Below are 15,873 nucleotides of genomic sequence, written 5' to 3' on the forward strand. Positions count from 1 at the left end.
CCAAGGCAGGCGAAACCTTGAGGATGACACCAAGCATGTGGCGGGACTCGGCGATATGGAAGGGATCCAGGATGCACATCCTCTGCCAGCTTTTATCTAAATGATCTCACTCTTGTCTGTGCCAGGTGTTTTGGGTGGGAGTCTGTGAAATAAGGCACACAGTTTTGAGTCACCGCTGAGGCTGTTGTCGAGTGATGCGTTCTCCCATAGCAGATGGGTTTTTCACAAAGTAAACTTTAGGAACGTCGTTCCGCATAGTGGGAGCTTGTTTTGGATGCATGGATGCCCTCATGCCGCTTCTCAAAAGCAGAACGCGATATAATGACGTGACGCCTCCTGGCCAGTTTTACTCTTTTGACATTGTCGTTCTTTTAGCATTACACACGTTATTTTAAGGTGTCCTTGTTACAGTGTAATTGTACTTTGTACTGAGTAATGTGAATGAACAATATGTACTATAGGGTTGGTTTAGGGTTAATTGCATGTAATTATGCATTACATGTCGAACGATTAATCGCGAACGATTGGCTGTCGAATGATTAATCGCATCCAAAATAAAAGTTTGTGTTTACTTAATATATGTGGTTGCACAGTGTATAATTATTTTGTACATATATAAATACACACACACACACACACACATGTATATTTTAGAAAAAAATATTATTAATATATAAAACATTGATATTTATATATATAATATAAATTATATATAAATCTATATACAGTATATAGATTAAAATATTTCTTAAATATACACAAGCATGTGTGTGTGTGTGTGTGTGTGTATATATATATATATACTGTATATATATATATATATATATATATATAATTATAATATATACATAGTGCACCCACATATTGTATATTATGTAAGCACAAACTTTTATTTTGGATGTGATTAATCGCGATTAATCGTTTGACAGCCCTACTAATTACTGATTGTACTATAGTAAGTACACGTAACAACAATGACTTTTACATTGCAACATTGTTTGGCATTGTGAAAACTCTGACTTTAGAACATTATTTTGAGATTACAGCATTCTTGCTGCATCATTATTATGGCATTTGTTTTGAATAATTAACATCAACATTTTGCATTATTTTAAGAAGGAGCGATTCTTAAGGTTACACTATTTTGTCATTGCAACCTTTCTTGGGTTATAGATAATATATATATATTTTAATTGAATTGAATACTTTTTGGTATCACAGCATTTTTTTTTTGACATTCTTTGGCATGGCAAGCAACATTTGGCTTTACAAGTTTTTTGGATTATGACGGTTTTGACATTATATAATTCTTCGGGCAATATGACATTTATCTGCCAAAAATCTATGGCATAACAGCATTAAACATTATTGTGAATTCAATTGCGACATGCTTTTAAGTACATTAACACATTGTTTAAAAGTCTGCACGATTGTTGACATTACAAAACGCTGTTCTTTTATCAATATTTTTTTGGGGTATTACAACAGTCTTTTGACATTACAATATGTTTGACATGTTAGCATTACAATTGTTTCGTATTGCAACATTCTTGGAATTATGCTAACATTTTGCTGATTCATGTTGTATATATTACATTATTCGTTCAGACTGACCTCATGAAGTAGCGTGTGTATGACACGCCAATTCGTATTTCCATTTTTGGCGTGCTATCAAGACGCATAATCGCCTTTCAGCGTGTTTATGAACGCCATTGACTTAACGTTATATAAATATATGACTTACCTCAACCCCATCCCTAAACTTAACCGTCACTGGGGTTAATGGCATTTATGACTGGAGATTTGACTGCGTGTTCAGACACGCGGAATGACGCGGACGTTAATGGCGTAGACAAATACGCATACACGCGTATATACGCGGATAGCACAAAATGCGTGGAGATAACACGCCACCTGACTCGAAAGTGGCGTATATGTTTACGCAAAAGTCATGATGTCATGTTGATTCGTTTGACATTTCAGCATTCTTTTTGACATATCACCAGTAGAAAATCATTAAGGTTAAAAATGGGTGACGCAATTAGACAAAGAGCATTGTGGGTAATTGGACAGTTGTGGAGGTCTTCGACGTGCAACATTTTAGTGCATGTAGATCAGACGAGAATCTCTGGCGTGGATCTCAGTCGTGCTTTCAGCTCTTCCTGTATCTCTTCTCCTCTGTCCTCCTCTCACAGTGCTTCCACCCTCTCCCCTCCAAGGGAGGCCCAACCTGCCCGGCTGCCCCATCGCTCCTGCTCTCTCATTAATCTGTCCACAGGAACGTCCGGCTGCGCGGCAGCTTGACTGCTCATTTATTCTGTTTAGAATAGCGACGCCGGTGATAAATGTCCCGCAGAGCGCACATGTGCTAAAATATTCATAAATTGGAACTCTTAATTTGTGAAGGTGGAAAACCAATAAATTTCAGGAGTGGTGACAAGTCATGTTATATTTATATGAATATGCAGGCCATGGGTGAGACATTGAGATTAATACACAGTGTGCTTGCTATTAACCAATTCTAATTGCCTCTTTGCGAAATTAGCATGTCGACTGATGTGTGAGGAAACAATAACGTGTTTGATGCTTTGATGTGGTTTCCTACAGAAACGGACCCAAATTTGAGAATTGTCGACAGGCATATTAAAGGAAGGAAATCATGATCCCAAATCTGAAATCAAGCCCCTCTGATTAAAGACAATGTGCACAGCTGTTTTTCATCGCTTTTTTACATCACCATTTCCTTTTGTTCTTTGAACAACCCTTTTAGGATTATGAAACATTATTATTTTTTAATAAACCCAGCCATTTTTCTCTGTCGAGCAAACAGATGGCAATGAAAGCAGCTCGCTTTTAAAGTTACTCTTACTATTGCTTACCCTAAAGTCTACATTGTTCTGTTTTGCCAACAAAACTTTTGTCACTGTGTGTGGATTCTTTTCAGGTGAGCACAGGGTGGCAGCTGCTTCCTGCGGTGTTTTCCTGCTCAGGTCAGTCTCTCCAGGGGAAGCAATGACAAAAACTAGGCCAGATGGTGCAGGAGAGCGAGGCAGAGTGGGCTGCTCTCAACCCGACCGACTGCACTGCATTCAAGGTGAGTGAAAACGCTCTCTACAGGAAAGAAAAAGCAAAAAAATAAATAAATAATAATTTCTTTAATATCTCAGTCATTACTCATAGACAGCATTATGGTTAAACGACTTAAATAAAAGTAGTTAGTTAATTTAGACCATTTTTAGTTTACCATTGCTAACTATTTATTCTGTTCAAGTAATTCATCCAAAGCAGCATAGTTTTATTGAATGTCAATAATTGCTTAATGTATTTCTATGTATACAGTAATCATATTTTTAGGAGAAACAAAATTGATGCTTGAATGAAGAGGAACTTTGAGCAATAGACCTTAGTTGTCATTTATGAAATTTTACCTTTTTTTATTCATTTTTAGCTGACGCTTTTATCCAAAGCAACTTACAATTGCTATATATGTCAGAGGTTGCACGCCTCTAGGGGTTAAGTGTCTTGCTCAGGGACACATTGGTGTCTCGCAGTGTATTCGAACCCTGGTCTCTCGAAACAAAGGCATGTGTCTTATCCACTGCGCCATCACCACCCCATAAGTCTTTAGAGTGACATGCATTGTGTATATGATCACACACCATTTTCTAAACTGTTCCATGGAGTTTTTGTCACCTAGCAGTAAACCAGAACAACATCCACCTATTAACGCATAGCAATGCCCCTGAAACTGCCTAGTAACACTCTAGTAACCACCTAGAAATGACCCAGAACAACAACCAGTTACTAAAACCATTGCAATGCCCCAGCAACTGCCTAGTAACATTCTTGCAACCACAGACCGAAGACCCAGAACAACAACCACTTACTAAAACCATAGCAGTGCCCCAGCAACTGGATAGTAACACTCCAGTAACCACCTAAAACAACCCAGAACGAAAACCACTTACTAAGACCCTAGTAATGCCCATGCAACTGCCTAGTAACACTCTAGCAACCATCTAGCAATGACCCAAAACAACCACTTGCTAAAACCATAACAAAACCCCAGCAACTGCCTAGTAACACTCTAGCAACCACATAGAAACGACCCTGAACAACAACCACTTACTAAAACCATAGCAATGCCCCTACAACTGCCAAGTAACATTCTTGCAACCACAGAGCAAAGACCCAGAACAACAACCACTTACTAAAACCATAGCAGTGCCCCAGCAACTGCATAGTGACACTCCAGTAACCACCTAAAACAACCCAGAACAAAAAACACTTACTAAGACCCTAGTAATGCCCATGCAACTGCTTAGTAACACTCTAGCAACCACCTAGAAACGACCCTGAACAACAACCACTTACTAAAACCATAGAAATGCCCCTGCAACTGCCTAGTCACACTCTTGCAACCACATAGCAAACACCCGGAACAGCAACCACTTACTAACACCATAGCAATACCCCAGCAACTGCCTAGTAACACTCTAGCAACCACCCCGCAACAAACACAGCACAACTACTAACACTATAGTAATGCCCAAATGCCTAGTAACAGCTTATCAACCACCTAGCAAACAACCCAGATAAAAACATCTACCTAATAAACACCATAGCAATGCCCCTGCAACTGTAACAATCTAGCAGCCACCTAGGAACAACCCAGAACAACCACCTACTAACAGAATTGCAATGCCCCTGCAACTGTCTATTAACACCCTATCAGCCACCTAGCAACACCCCAGAACAACCACCTATTAACACCATAACAATGCCTCAGCCACTACCTGGCAACAGTGTTGTGCACTCGAGACTCAGACTATTTTAATGGACTCGGTATTGTGCATTTTGACTCGGAATTGACTCGTACTCGAACATATTGGGAGTCGGGACTCGGACTTATTCCCGAGTCCGCTCGAGTCCCATTCAAAATATGTCATGATGATTACTGTATGTTAATATTTCTTTAAATTGTTGTTTGATTGAATGACTTAAAGTTGAGACTATAACGTTCGCGGCACGCAAATGCAGCAAGACCCAGGTCAGATGTGATGTGGAGCCTCTAGCTCAACTATGTATTGAAAATGTCTGCCTTATCATCCCTAATTCAGTTTGCATATAAGAGCCACACAGAATTTGTGTGCAGTAATGTTCTGTGAAAGAGCACCCACTTAAGTCATATAATAAAAATACCTTTACACCACTATGTGGCCTTTTTACCATTACAGTGTACATGATTCCATGGTATATTTGGTTTACTGTTTGACTATGGTGCCAATTTTATTGTTAGCACCAAATATTTTACATATTCTTGAAGATATCTTTAAGTCTGGTTTGAGACCCACTCTGGTCTCGGTCTCGACTCGGACTCGACCCTCTATGGTCTCGGTCTCGACTTGGACTCGAGTGAGCTGGTCTCGACTACAACACTGCCTGGCAACACCAAAGCAACCACCTAGAACACCCCATCAACTGCATAGCAACTCCTAAGCGACCATCCAAAACACTTTGCAATGCCCCATGCAAACTGCTAGAATATTATATTCACCAACTAGTAATGTCTTAGGAACGACTAGGTATAATGACCTGCTATAAGAAGACTATTATCTAAGACTGAGATCTTGTTTTCTCTCCTTTTTCAAGGGAATAATTTTCTTTCATTGTCTTTGTTTTGTAAGACTAATTCTATTATTTCAAGCAAACAGCACAACTTATCTGGAATTTCTCTCTCCTCGTCATCTGTAACTTTCTTGTCTGTTCAGGCTTTGATCTAAAATTGGCCTCTGTAGAAGACTTGTGTACAGTAATTTTCATATGGGCTTTGAACATATTGAAAAGGCTCATAGCTGCTGTCGCTTTTATCCTCTGATTCCTTTTCCCTGGGAAACGACGAGCATATGGCAAACACCCTCACTGGATTCTCAGACAACGGGAGGGACCGTATTCCGATTCCTGCATCCTGTCATCGGCGAATCCCAGGGTGCTACCCGAACCCACCCTCCCTCGCACATGCACAAACACACCGTCTCCTCTAGACTTTGAAATATGCTCTGCGCTTGTCTGACATCCCTAAACTGGAACACAATGCTCCAAACCCTCTATATTTTGCCTTAATTTTACCTGAATTTATTTAAATCACCTGCATTTGACTGTGCTTATTATGTCAAGTTAACAATAATCCTTAGATTATTAACAATCAAATGAAATGTTAGTCATTTTTAAGAGTATTTTCTGAAATCTCATTTGCATCCATGTTCAAATTGAAAAAATAACACTCTGAGGTGTCGCACCATGTATTAGTATGTCACTGACAACTCGGTTAATTCTTGCATGTACCTTTTTTGGAGATTGGCAGATGTGGTCGGAAAATAAAAGTGCGTAAAATAGAATAGAAATATGGGTTTAGAATTATGTGAATGTGTAAATAACGACATCTTTTCCTTATTGAGTGAATTAAGTTTTATGTAAATTAGCTAAACCCCTGAATAGGAAAAAAAAAGGGTTTTATTCATCCTACATATATCCTTGAAGCTTTGTTTGTTAACGCAGGGGAATTAAGAAACGGTAATAATGATCAACACGTCCTTCAATTGATAAATGCACACACTTGATTTGAGAGCCACTTTTCACCTGCGAAGGAGAGAGAACACGTATAAAAGCCATCAGAGCCTCGTAAAATAACAGATTTGACAAACTCAGCATTTGTTGGGTGGCGGTCAATGTAATTTATTATCTTAATTGGAGTATCTCCTTTTTTTCTCTTGTAATTAATGTCAAGAATGTCTCCTTAATATGGGGCAATCACAGTAATTGGCATTTCTTAAAGAAGGAGAAAGATCAAAGCTTAATTTGCTCAAGTGAGAACACTGAACTCTTTCAATTTAATTGGCCAACTTTTGTGTTTGTGTTTACTATAGTGGCGTTTGCTAAGGCAAATGTCGTTGTAAGTATTGTTCAGGGGTGCAAATACCCATTTGTTGAAGAGTATACAGCATCTGCACCAATCCATTTAAAGAAAACCCTATTTGAGAGGTGTGCTGTTAATATGCAAATTATGGGTTTTGTCAAAAGGTTGATAAAATGGGCACAAGAATCCCATAGACTTACACATAGACAAAAGGCGAATATATTAATTAGTTACAGTAATTTACATAAAATACCTCAGCGGAATCAATGCAAATGAATTGTTAATTAGAACAACTGTGTATGTTACTTAACTCAAATCAATCCATTATTTGAAAAAAATAATAAATAAATAATGCACAATCTTTAGGCCTAGGAAAGGTCTTGTAAGCCCTAAATTTGACATAAACTGTAAACTTGTCCCTCACACCTGATTGGTTGATTGGAATGTGGTTCCAGGACCACCAAAGACGTTGATCCATGAAAATGTTGTACTTGGTGAAATCAGGTTCTTCAGTTTGGGAAATCACCCTGAATTGTGGCGGTGAGTTTTGCACAGGTAAGCACCACTCACATTATCATCAGGAAATTGTGGGTTGTTCCTCTAGAGTTTACATGGGTATCATGTTAAGTGTCGTTATGCCATTTATAGCAATACGAACTGATCTAATTAAAACGAACATATCTAATCTTGTTTTGAATTAAATTAGAGTGAAGATTGCAATGGTGTCCACATGGACGGCACGTGTTTATTGACCGCTTTTTCTGATGTTTTCTACAAGGTGAAATAATTACATCTCCAGTGCAAGCATCATGCATTAAGCATCTCCAAGGATGTGTATCTCGTTCTTTCATCATAAAGATAATACGTGGCGCTCAAGCTCAGAAATTTGCAATTACCATAGATTATCACCAACACAGCGCTTTGAAGTAATTATAGCAGGTCCCACATCGTCCATATAATCACCTCTCAATTTGAGCCTGTTTAGAGTAGTTTTCTGCAAACATGCATTAAATGGTGCCTGTAGCTCTCCCTTGGAGGCATATCACCGAGCTGGGGAGAACGCTCAGCCAGACTTTTATTACAAATCGCCATGTTGTAAGCCATAGTTTCTTTGGATATCATTGTAGGCTTGCAAGCACAGTGGAGGGCAAGAGGATGCCAGCTCTTGTTAATTTATTATGGGCAATTAGCTCAAATTAGTTTTAGAGGATCCAATAGGAGACAGAATACAATATTGTGCAAAATCTCTATGAAAGTTTGTTCATTTTCAAGGACCTAAAACATGAATAATACAAGTAAATGTGTCAGTTTTACCATAGCATTCACACAGTCTTAATCAGCTGTGATGAGCAACATGACATTATCTTGCTCACTTGGTTTTGATTTCTGTGCTGTCTGGTTACCTCAGCCTCCTGTGAAATTTCATTGGTCCAAAATGATGTTCCACTTAGTGCCTTAAACAAGCAAATTGGTTAAAGGGGTACTTCACCTCTGGCAAAATGGACTTTCGGTAAAACTTAATTGGCTGCCTATTATGCTGCGTTCACACCGAACGCGAATAGCGCGTCAAATTCGCGCCTGACGCGTCTAGTTTGACCCTTGACCACTTTGTGTTAATTCGCGTGTCAAGAGAAAAACAAAAGTTTGAAGCGAAATAATCGAAATCCGTTGGCAGCCATTGTTTTTATGTCGACCGAGCATTTATCAAGAGAGTTACCGCTCTGTATTTACTCTGGTGAGCAGAACAGCGGCGTGGGGATCATCGTTTCACCATTTGCTCGCTCCAGGAGCTGCGCCTGGATGACGGTCAGCGGTACTTCCGCCTGTCACACGGCCAGTTTGATGATCTGTTGTCCCGCATCGGAGCGAGGATCACCCTCGCCCTCATGCATCTAATCTAGCTGTCATTTATTTTTGTTTTGATGATAAATAGAGCCAGCCTTCAAAAGTTATTAACCTGTCCTGTGATTATTTCTCTCTCACGTCCAGACACGAACTTATGCACATGTATGTTGGTTGTCTTTACATCATAATAATATTTCATATAATCTTGATATGGAATGAATGACATTTCAATACAAAATGAACATGTCTCATATATAGAAATAAAGTTTTAAGTGATAAAATATTTGCTTTGTTATGCATAATCCCACTATGCATTTAGTCGTATTACAAAATAATTTATTGAAGCATTCAGATACTTTACCACGTGAGCAAGCAGCTAAGTTCCTGATTGGTTAATGCGGCATGAATTGACGGCAAAGTTTTTCAGATTTTTCAACTTGGGCGGCAGACGCGAATTCGCATCAAATGCGTGAATGCACAAATAGCACTAACTAAATCATTCGTGCACAATGCACTTAACGCGCCAGACGCGCAATTCGCGCCATTGTGAACTTGATGCGCGAATGGGTGCCTTCCGCGCTGCACTCTACGCCTCATTCGCGCCGCAGGAATTTTTTACGCGCGTAACGCGTCTTTGCATTGATTTAACATTGAAATCATTCGCGCCTGACACGCTATTCGCGTCCGGTGTGAACGCACCATTGGGGTGTTACGATTCTCCAAATCCTGAGGTCACGGTTCGACCTGTTCATTTTTATCAATCGACCAATCAGGATGCTCTCTTTCTTACATGTGCTTCATGAGACACACACGCAAGGTCTCTCGCTCTCTCCCTCTCTGCCGTACACGCAATACGGTTTGGAGCACAGTTTTTTCTGTCTCTGCATACATGCTCACTCACTCTTGATTCCTGGAGATTTTAACTCATTTGCGTGCACCAGGGAGCCTCTATAAATATGCGGGAGATTTTCCGGAACTACTGAGAGACTTGGGATATCTGCAAACTGTGGCTATTGAAGCGCGAACGTTGTCAACATTACTCACTGGAAATCCAAAAAAACTTCCACACCTGCGACTTCAATGAAAGAGGAGGGGGTTCAAGTTCTGTTGATGGGTCTCCTGCAACTGCAGTTGCCATGCTATCTTTTGAATGGCTGTAGCTAAGTTAGAGGAGGTTGACCATGGACTTGCATCACTTCAACACGCGCATTTTTTCCATGACATGGGGCGTGGCAGCATCAACGATTGTGAATTAATTTTGATCGATTTCGATTTTAATTAATTTCAATCGATTTCGATTTAAAATCAAAATCGTGACACCATTACTGCCTATGCAGTAAAAAAAGCTGCTACCTGACTATAGAAAACAAAGAAAAAAAATTCTGTTGTCTTCACTTTTGTCAAATAAGAAAACTTCAACACCCATGATGCACGTGTTGCCGTTCAAGGCCACTCCCACCAGTCTGCTATGGAGATGCTTGACCAGGCTCCTTACTTTAGTAGGGGATACTTCTTAGCAAACTTTAATCATAATGATGTCGTCTTGTATTGTTCGTGGGTGCAAGAATGAAAAAAGTTAGAGTTTAGCAGGAGTGAGTTACTTTCGGTTTCCTGTGAAGGATCCAGCGTGTGGCTATAAAGGCTGCAAAGATGATACAGTGAGAAATCTGAAAAACATATGTGTTTGTGGTCAACATTTCAAACTGGATGACAAAGAACACATTGTTTTAGGCCAAACGGAGGGTAACGTTTAGTCAGTTCTGTCCAACCCTCGACGCAGAACGCTGTCGGCTAGTTAAGAAAGCTGTTGCCATAGGGTTTCATTTTAACCATAATGCTGCTTAAAGAGTCGACATAGTACGATACAATTTTCAATGATAAATGTACCATGTCAATAACGGTTTATGCTGCCTTCACATCCTATCGGAATTATCATAAATAAGCTTTCCTAGTTAAAAAATTTACATGAACGCTCATTTTTGAACGCTCAGCATCGTATTTTCCAATGGGATACTGGGAATAATTGAATAATTGATACCCAAGTTCCTGAGTTGCACGGGCCACAAACTCCAAATATGGTAGAGGGGGGACAATTGTTGCTGTCACTGCTATTCTTTTTTAGTTTTTTTTTTCTTCACAACTGCTACATCGACTTGTCTTGTCGTTAAATTAGTGCATATTTACACAAATGAATGAACTGAAACGTATCGTATGTTTTCACTGTAAAAACAGCATGTATTTGACTGAAATCCATTTAGCTTTAATACGATTTTTTCAATAAATAGGCAATATTAAACCTGGTGTCCTAATTGAGTCCTGCTCTTTCGGACAACAAAACGATTGAATGCGATAAAGTGGAAAGTAACAAATTTAAATATAGCACATGAAGGCAGCATTAAAGGGTTAGTTCACCCAAAAATGAAAATTCTGTCAGTATTTACTCACCCTCATGTTGTTCCAACCCCGTAAGACCTTCGTTCATCTTCGGAAAACGAATTAAGATATTTAAGATATTAAAATCGCTCCTGCATACAGTCCATAGGCTTCTTGAGGGACTGGCTCTTGCCGTCCCCGAAAAGTCATAAAAGACATCGTTAAAATAGTCCAAGTGACTACAGGGGCTCAATCTTAAGTTTATCAAACGACGAGAACACTTTTGTGCGCAAAAAAACAACAAAAATAACGACTTTATTTCAACTATTCGTTTATTTCTCCCTCTGCGCGAGTCAGGTTACTAGTTTAATAGCGTAAGCTTCTGTTATTGTACGTCACACGCATCACACACACATGACCAGCGTCGACCAATAGTGAGCCTACGTGTGACGTAGCTCTACGCAATCACACTACGTTAACTGACTTACAGGCTCATGGAGAAGGAAGTGAATAGTTGAAATAAAGTCGTTATTTTTGTTGTTTTTTTGCGCACAAAAGTGTTCTCGTCGTTTGATAAACTTAAGATTGAGCCCCTGTAGTCACTTGGACTATTTTAACGATGTCTTCAATTACTTTTCGAGGACAGCAAGAGCCAGTCCCTCAAGAAGCCTATGGACTGTATGCAGGAGCGATTTTAATATCCTAAATATCTTAATTTGTGTTCCGAAGATGAACGAAGGTCTTACGGGGTTGGAACAACATGAGGGTGAGTAAATACTGACAGAATTTTCTTTTTTGGGTGAACTAACCCTTTAATAACCCTCTGTCGATCCGACTGCCCTTGGGTGGGGATACAAAAATGAGGCTTAAGATTTCATGAAACTAATGTTTTGACTAAATTTGAAGAATATTTTTGTAAAAAACAAAAACAAAAATATGTAAAAAACAAACAAAAAAACACTGCCTGTCAGTGTAGTCATGGCTGGATAGGACAAAAACTCAGAATGACATCGAAGAGAGAGATTTATTCAGTTGTCACTTAGATGTGTCATGTCTGGTTAGGATATGGTACAACTCAATATTAAACATCAAATATATGCTGACTTCCTTTGATTGTGCAACATTTTCACTTTCAGTGTGAACAGACACTTTCCGGTTTGATGGAAACTTGTCACGGCCACATTTTGGATGATGATGGAGAGGGCCAGTGTTATTTTCTTTTTCTTTTCTTTTCTTTTTTTTTTGGCGGGTAATTCCACACTTGCTGTTATCTTTCCTCAACCCACTCTGAGCAGCTGTTGAGTTATTTATATCTGAAGCCGCTGCAAATAGGCTGGTAATTAGAGGCAGGAGCTCTGTTGAACAGACACTCCAATAGCAGGCGGGCTTTGAGAGGGACATGGCCCACAATGCCCCTCTCTCCCACCCCACGCACCATCCCTCTCAGGGCTAGGAACAAGTGGGAGATAAACCAGAACTTGACTTCACTGAATAATTGAAGCTGTTTTTACAAGGGCAACAGCCCGCTATCTGACCTCATAAAGTGAGTACAAGAGACTATCAGAGCCTTGCAGGAAGAGAGGGAGAGGGATTCAACTCGGCACGAATAACACAATGTTTGCATCTGGTTGACAAGGGACACAATGATGATTGCTTTTTTGTTTCATGTTATCCTTGAGGGTCATAGTGCTTTGACAACATTATTCTTGGAAAGATTATGTGTAATTTATATTATTTGAAAGCATATCACTAGGTATATCGTCTGTATATAATTTATGAAGAACCTTAAACCATTTTAGAGGCAGAGAATAGATCAAGCTTAGGAACTCTAGCATGTCGAGTGAAAAGTCCTGTAGTTGAATGGTTTATTTTCTTTTTCAAAATAAATAAATACATTTTTTTTGCTGAGACTGTTTAGATAACACCAAAGGCTTTATATATCGAAACATGACTAAATAATAAGGTACATTAAAGTTTGGACATTTTGTTACATTTTATGTCATATTTAGGCAACTTGCCATGTGCTTGAGCGCATTTTTACAATGGTCTGATTGGGGGAAAACATAGGGTCTTTTGACGTTGTCATTATTAAAAAGGAAGTAAAGTAAATGAATGTTTTTAGTTTTATTTTAAGTAAAACCTAATTTTATATTGTATTTTAGCTTTTTCGGACAAAATTAAGTAGTTAAAATTAAATAGTAGAATTTTGGCTTATGTCTAAATAAATATATTAATGAATTATGGAAAGGTCTTTGTATTAAATAAAGTTTTTACTTTGTATCTATTTGTCTTTGAAGAAATATGAAGAGTTCAGATGCAAAAGCCTCTTAATGCCATTTGAAATTTTCTTCTGTAATGATGATTTTTATCAAGCTTGTATATTTAAGTTCAGTGATTTCACTTAAATGGCAATGATAATTACCTATTATTTGTTATTTAAGTGAAATTACTGAACTTAAATATACAAATTTGATAAAAAATCATCATTAAAGAAGAAAATTTCAAATGGCATTTAGAGGCTTTTGCATCTGAACTCTTCATATCTAAAAAAGTCTTCTAAGTTAATATAACAAAATTATTTAAAAATATTTTTTACAAGACAAAAACAACAAAATATATGTAAGCAATAAGGTACGAGAGGTTGTGCTGTATCGTGAATAAGTAACGGCTGAAGGTGGCTTGACGCGAAGCGGAGTTACTTATACAGCCGTTACTTATTCACGATACAGCACTTGCCTCGAGTATCTTATTGCTTTTATAAAACGGTTACCACACAATAAAAAAATTTAAGTAAAAAAAAATGTATTTGTGAAATTTTCGTGAAGTAAAATAAATCACTAAAAGCCTTCCTTCCGCTAGAAAAAAAATAGTCCCTGACCGTGAACAGCAACAACGCTCCAATGTGTAATATGCATGAAAGCTCAAATAAAAACAACATAGGAACTGCAGTGTTGCGCCAACCCGATCACACTAAATGCGTCTTTATAGCATGGATGTGTATTGTCGTGTAATTTATACGCTAAAGTGACTTTTTACGTGCATATGATTGCATACGCATTGGTTGGTTAGGGTAGGTTTAGGTGTGGGGTGCGTGTCCATCATACGTTTGGGTAGAATTAGTGGTGTGGGGTTTGTGTGTACTACACTCAAATGAACTGCGTATCAAATGCACGCGAAAACTAATTTCCACGTATAAATTACAAGACAATACACGATGCGTGTTATAAAAACGCATTTACGTGAGAACAGGCTGGTTGCACAGTGATAAATCGAACCGTTGGGTGAAGCGGTCATAGCCGTGTTTTATCATGAATAAAGCTCAGCTATTGACCAATCAAAATCAAGGATTGGAACTAACCATTTACGTTTATATTACAGTATATTTAATGTCTATTGTGACAACTCATCCAACAGTGCCCTGGTTTCCTCTAAATTTGCAGACTGATCTCATGAGGTAGCGTGTGTATGACGCGCCAATTCGTATTTCCATTTTTTGCATGCTATCAACACGCATAATCGCTTTTCAGTGTGTTTATGAACGCCGTTGACTTAACGTTATTACTGTATATATAAATATATATTACTTACCTCAACCCCGTCCCTAAACCTAACCATAGAAAAACATAGCTCCCCAGATGTGGATTTTGCTTTGTTTTGCTCGGACATTTGACGGCGTGTACAGACACGCGGAATGACGCGGACGTTAATGGCCTAGACATACACGCATACACGCGGATAGCTCAAAATGCGTGGAGATAAAACGCCACTTGACTCGAAATTGGCATGTATGTTTACGCAAAAGTCATGATGTCATGTTAAAATTTGGCATTACTATACCAAGGAACTGTAAGTTAGCAACATTATGTATTTAGAATAAAACAACATTATATTCGACTAAATAGGAGACGCCGTGAAAAGGTTTCAGTTGCATTTTCCCTCCTCCTCAAAATGATAGAGGAGAGAGGCGGAAAACTGCTCCCATTGTGGGACTCCGGCTCCCAGGTGAGCCTTGATGCTTCATGCTAATTTCCAACTTTCAAAGCTTGTAAACTTTATCTAATTATACACAAGAACACACTACTGCGCCCAGGTTTTGGCAGGTTGCGGCTTTAATTTATGAAAAACAAATCTGAAATATGCAGATGTCTTTTGTTTGAAGCAGATGTTTAGTTCTGTTTGCCAGAATTCAATCAGCGGTCTCTCGGGGGTCCTGCATGCGATACATGTCCAAGGGGCTGTTTGAAGTCTGACGGGGACACGGTGACGCGACTCACTCACTGATGTTCACCCCGGCTCGCGGTCGCAGCCTGCAGCGGCATTTCGGGCTGCTTTGACATTGCTTTCAAGGAACACTTATGGAAATGCAGGCTGATCCAATAACCAAGTGATATTTTATCCAGCTGGCTTATTTGTACCAGAGTAAAATGGCGAAGCACGTCTAGTTCTCGAGGCCTCACGTGTAACTCGTATGACCCCCTTTTGTCTTCGTGTCATTATCAGAGACAAGCTAGTTCTGAGCCTGTCGTAGGATCAGATAGTTTCCATCTTCTCATGCGCAGCAAAACTGATAGCAGAGAAATGAGAAGTGTCGAGGCAGACGGAAGAAGGATTTATTCCCAATGTAGAGCTTTTTGTGTCTCTGCCACGATGTGTTTACATCAGATGTGTTCCGACAAACACTGTCAGCTGCATTCATTTTTAATTAATGGGGCTCATTAAATGATGGGTTCGAAAAACGC

At 39.0% G+C, this 15,873-nt stretch overlaps 1 long non-coding RNA gene across 2 annotated transcripts in view; it reads left to right on the forward strand.

Annotated features, from left to right (window-relative positions):
* The window catches only part of LOC120474460 (uncharacterized), a 215,523-nt gene that overhangs the window by 119,584 nt on the left and 80,066 nt on the right, over window positions 1–15,873 (forward strand). For both annotated transcript variants that reach the window (XR_016145606.1, XR_016145607.1), the window contains one exon: window positions 2,945–3,094. This is a non-coding gene — a long non-coding RNA (uncharacterized LOC120474460). The remainder of the gene's footprint in view (window positions 1–2,944; window positions 3,095–15,873) is intronic.

The sequence above is a fragment of the Pimephales promelas genome, chromosome 11 (genome assembly GCF_988280905.1).
Source record: "Pimephales promelas chromosome 11, fPimPro1.hap1.1, whole genome shotgun sequence".
NCBI lineage: Eukaryota > Metazoa > Chordata > Actinopteri > Cypriniformes > Leuciscidae > Pimephales > Pimephales promelas.